The following is a 5,992-nucleotide window of genomic DNA, read 5'->3' as shown; positions in this document are numbered from 1 at the left end:
GCTCCACTCGGATTGGTTACCGCATCTCGCACATGGGTTGCTCACGTAGCCCAGAGAGCGCGAACGAGGACGCAAGAGTCAGGATTGAGTATAGCCATGCAACTGTAACTGCATATCCAGCGCAACGACTATACCCCATTGCACCCCAATATATAATAGTGTAAATTCTTCTGTCAGCGTTATATAAGGTAGCATTAATATCGCCGATGGCAGTTAAATCTTAGATGCATTTTTATATCAGAATCTCATCTTTGTGAAAAGTGTGCAGATAGAGGGTATTATGCCATACAAATATTATACCTAGATATGTATTCTATCGGAATCCGCAAAAATTTTACTTTTTGCAAAAACCCGATGTTTAACACCTTACCAAATATATCTTAACATAAGTTTTCGAAAAAAAAATTACAATTAATTGTTGATTCTCACAAAATAAACCATCTCGTGATAAAGAAAAATATTTTAAAAATAGTTCTTGAAAAACCCCCATTTTTTTAACCACCTTTTTATAGAGAATTAAACAAGGATTACGATGGTATAATTTTAAATCCCTAATTAGCTGGTCTTCACTATGCAAATCAACTTCAAAAAGTTCAACTGTTAATAGTGTGATGGTTACCTTACTTTGAATAACTTTCTGGGAACTCAGGTAATCGAGCCTTAATGATTATGCTTGACAAGCAGCAGTGGCATGTAAAGAAATAGGGAAAAGGGAAAAATGAAAATACATATGTCTCTCGAAGCGAAGTCGACCATTCTTATGCTTTTTCGTTTGTGACTTCGACGGAGCAAAGTTGCGAAATATTTCATCGGAAAATAGTGCACTCATCCAAGAATATTTTTGAGCAAAAAAACTTGTGAAATAATACAAAATATATATTATAATCGTGCCTGGAATTTATTTTTTCTATAAAGTGGTAAAAATTACATTTTTGGGAAAAGACTTCATTGTAACAACGTTCCTGTAGCCTCAGTTCCAAGGAACAAAGGCTGGTCCATATGGTTATAAGTAAAACCACGTGGATTATATATTTACCCGGATCTACAACTCAAAACCTTGAATCCTATTCGACTCTATCTTTGATAGGAAACACTCATTTCAAATAATGCAAAACACCCAAAGACTGTGCTTGCTGACTTTGCAAAAGTTTTAAAAGTGGACTCCAAACGTTGGGAGGAGCACGTGTACACCATACCGTCGAAGCCTTGGCTTAAGATTCACAAGCCAAGAGTTTAAAGTTAAAGTCTAAACCCCCAGAAACACTGCTAGATATATCAATGCAAAAAAAAAAAACAAAAAAAAAAGAAATAATTTTAAAGAAGGATAGTTAAAATTTAATTTCACTAATCACCCAAAGTTTCAGTAGATAATATTTACACAAGTTCATGTTAAAGTGAGTTCCTAATTCTCGCATCTTAACGTTAAATACATAATTTTGCTGAATTGAATATTGTTATCTAAATATGTTTTACTAAAGTTATTTCATTCATAATTTACTGAAATCGGCTTCTGTATATCATTAGAATTTGTAAGCTGTAAAATTTTATATTTCTATATGTACATGAATAATTAGTTCTAAGGAAAACGTAAAAAGAAAAAAAAAAACATATACGCAAGAAAAGCTGTCATACCTCACCTGTTTGCGCAAACATGGAGCATAAGGCACGCACAATAATCCATACAAAGTAACTACAAATCATGTAAGTTGAAACAATCATTCCCTTTACCAACACACATACATATTTTCGCTTTCCGATATTCTCGCTAATTCATTCATTATTAGAAACTTAATCATTTTAACGAGATAAACCGTAATACTCATTTTAAGTACATATATAATCACTCTTGAAGATACCTAAGTTTATATCCCTTCATAAATTGATTGTTATTAGTATATACTTGTATATATATTTTGTTAATATATTATACGCGCATTGTTGTTAGTAGTTTTCGAAGAGAAGAAGTAGTTTCTAACGTACATATTTACATACAGAATTTTGAGTGAAGTAACTAAAACGAAATACTTATACATATAATGGTTGATTAGAATAAATAAAAAAATGAGTAATCTGTGAATGAATTTTAAGACTTGCGAGTGATTTTTGTTGTTGGCACAAGTTCGGTAGGGCATGGGAGAGCAGGTGATCTCTCAAACGAGGAAGGTAGGGATGGGAACGAAAAGATCATGAGGAGACCAAAACAACAACACTGATCTCCACCTTTGCATTCTGTCGTGAAGCTTTCGCGTAATGCTCCCAGTATGTACATAAGTAGAAATATATATAAGTGTAAATATGTATCAAATAAAACACCTCTTTGAGGTAAAATTTTCGAGTGACGAAAGCTGAACTAGAAACACAAAATTTATGATATCAATTTCGTGACGAAAATTATACGAATTTTTTAACTGCCTTGGAAACTTAGGGAAAATCTTTTTTATTCATACGAATCGTTGCAAAAGTTCTGTTTTTATACCCGAGCGCACTTGTGCACAAGGGTATTATAACTTTGTTCACATAACGGTTGTTTGTAACAGGCAAAACGAATCGAGATAGATATAGACAAATGTATACATAAATGATCAGAATGAAAAGAGAAATCGATTAAGCGGTGACTGTCTGTCCGTCCGTCCGTCCGTCTGTGCACACGATAACTCGAGTAAAAATTGAGATATCTTAACGAAACTTCGTACATGCACTTCTTTTGGGCGTAGGACGGATGGTATTGAAAATGGGCGAAATCGGACTATAACCACGCCTACCTCCCATATAACGGTAAATTTCAGAAATACGAAAACAGCGATATTTTAGTAACTACTGAAGATTATTCACTCAAAATTGATATTTACAATAATTTTTAGACGAAAAATAAGAATATTATAAATTTTTGAAAAATGGGCGTAGCCACGCCCACTTATAGTTACATGTGTATATTTTGGTAACCGCTGCACCAATTTCATCCAAACTTGGCACAGTTGTTGACCCTGGTACAGCATACCAAACGGCCGAAATTTTTTAAAATCGGACAATAACCACGCCCACATCCCATATAACGGTAATTTCGAGAAATACGAAATCCTCGATAAATCAGTAAATATTAAAGCTAATTTATTCAAAATTGATGGTTGCAACAATTCTTTATCAGGAAACACGCTTATGATAAAATTTTGGAAAATGGGCGTGGCACCGCCCACTTATGATCACATATATGTATATCGTTAAACGTTTTAGCAATTTGTACCAAACTCGGTATGGTTATTGTGCTTGCCACATATAAGCAAAACGTTGAAAATTATTGAAATCGGACTCAAATTACGGCCGCTTTTCATATAACGGTAAATTTCAGAAATGCTTGAAATTTCAATATTTCGAAATTTAAGGATGCAAGTTTACTTAATATTTATACACCCGCTTATCATGTAGCGGTAGCTTTCGGAAAGGTGGAAAACATATATTTAATACTTGCGCCGGGTATTTAATGTTCGGCTCCGCCCGAACTTAGACTTTCTTACTTGTTTGTTTTGTGTTTCTAGCAGTAAACGCAACGTTCCGAATAAATAATAAACGATTTTCCGTACGTTTCAAAGGCAGTTAAAAAATGCGTATAATTTTCGTCACGAAATTGATATCATAAATTTTGTGTTTTTAGTTCAGCTTTCGTCACTCGAAAATTTTACCTCAAAGAGGTGTTTTATTTGATATCAATTATTTTGGGGTGGCAAATTTAAAATCGACGAAAATACAAACAATAATCTAAATGTTTTATTTTTCTAAACTAAATTGCTAAAAATATTATCTTAATCTAAATTATGAATTCAAAGCGATGTGTCCATTGAAACATATAATTTTTCGTATACGGAATAAAGCAAAAGAGAACGATCATATCCTCTGTATTCGAAAAATTTCAAAATAAAAGAAAATTATGAGAAATGATAAAAACTTATCAACTTGGTACCAACTTTGGATACAATAAACAACTGTATTCGTCTGATTGTCTCGTATTTTATTTTTGTTAAGATTTCTACCGGGTGTGGGGCGCACACATGTGCTTTTTTAAGAAGTTTTACTTCTATCACGTGTACGATGTTGCACTCGTGCTATTAAACTAATGCTTTTTTCTGAAGTAGTTTTGCTCAGTGCACGGTTATAAATTTCGGTTTTAATTTTAAACTATTTGGACTACATATATGACCAAACTAAATTCAGTTTCAAATACAAACTTTCCAAGATTAAAAAAAGAGAGCACCTATGTTGGGTTTAGAATTTAAACCAAAGTGTCTATATATGAGACCTAGAAAGTAGAATTAAAACATTTTGGTTTGATTTTTAAACCACGAACTTTTTATACCCGAGCGCACTTGTGCACAAGGGTATATTAATTTTGTTCACATAACGGTTGTTTGTAACAGCCAAAACAAATGTATACATAAATGCTCAGAATGAATAGAGAAGTCGATTAAGCCATGTCTGTCTGTCCGTCCGTCCGTGTACACGATAACTCGAGCAAAAATTGAAATATCTCAACGAAATTTGGTATGTAGGTTTCCATTTATCCAAGGTAGGTTGGTATTGGAAATGGGCGAAATCGGACTGTAACCACGCCCACTTCCCATATAACGGTAATTTGCAGAAATACGAAAACTGCGATATTTTAGTAACTACTGACGATAATTCACTCAAATTGGATATTTACAATGATTTTTAGACGAAAAATAAGAATATTATAAATTTTTGGAAAATGGGCGTAGCCACGCCCACTTATGGTTACATGTGTATATCTTGGTAACCGCTACACCAATTTCTTCCAAACTTGGCACAGTTATTGGCCTTGGTACAGCATACCAAATGGCCGAAAATTTCTAAAATCGGACCATAACCACGCCCACATCCCATATAACGGTAATTTAGAGAAATACAAAATCTTCGATAAATCAGTAAATATTAAAGCTAATTTGTTCAAAATATGATGCTTTCAGCAATTCTTTACCAAGAAATACGTTTATGATAAAATTTCGGAAAATGGGCGTGGCACCGCCCACTTATGATCACATATATGTATCTCGATAACCGTTATACCAATTTGCCACATAAAAGCAAAATGTTGAAAATTATTGAAATCGGACTAAAATTACGGCAGCTTTCCATATAACGGTAAATTTCAGAAATGCTTGAAACTTCAATATTTCGAAATTTAAGGACCCTAATTTACTAAAAATGTCACACCCCGGATTACCATGTAGCGGTAGCTTCCGGAAAGGTGAAAAAAACATATATTTAATACCTGCGCCGGGTACTTAATGTTCGGCTCCGCCCGAACTTAGACTTTCTTACTTGTTCGACTAAAATTTAAACCAGAACATATTAAAAATTGCTTAAAACTATTGACTGGTTTAAAAAGTAGACTATAAAAAATTAAAAAAGGCAGTAGTCCCAGCGCGGTTTAAAAATTAATCCCAAATTTTTGACCGTGTGGCAATTTATACATATGTATGTAGTAGCGGCACATTGGGTGAACTAAATGCATTCATACATACAAATTTATGTACAACTGTAGGTAATATTGTACGCGTCGTCCCAGGTAGGTGAAGTGTGGGTGATAAACCCATGTAGCATAGTTAAATACTGTGTACATAACTACAATTAAAACGGGGAAAATGTTACAATTTGGGCATATGACTGAAAAGAAACTCTAAAATACACACAAATGGTGGTTTCCAAGACATGTACGAAGTGATTAGCACAGCTGCATCCTTCAACTTGTCAACTCGCGGGAAATTCCCCGATTTGCAGAGAATTTAGATTTGAGTGGCAATCGGGGAATGGGAACTTTTTTCGGGGCACTGAGTATGTTATTTGTATATCTTAAAGTAACCAAATTAGACGGATATGTTAATTTTTAACCATTTGACCCTTTTTGGAGCGCTATTTTTTCAATTTGAATCGTAATATCTTCACAAGCGTTTTCCCAGATATAAGCTATATACCAGATGAA

This window comes from Rhagoletis pomonella, unplaced genomic scaffold, assembly GCF_013731165.1.
Source record: "Rhagoletis pomonella isolate Grant_MI unplaced genomic scaffold, Rhpom_1.0 Rhpom_scaffold_00001, whole genome shotgun sequence".
Taxonomy (NCBI): domain Eukaryota; kingdom Metazoa; phylum Arthropoda; class Insecta; order Diptera; family Tephritidae; genus Rhagoletis; species Rhagoletis pomonella.
This window is presented reverse-complemented; position numbering follows the sequence as displayed.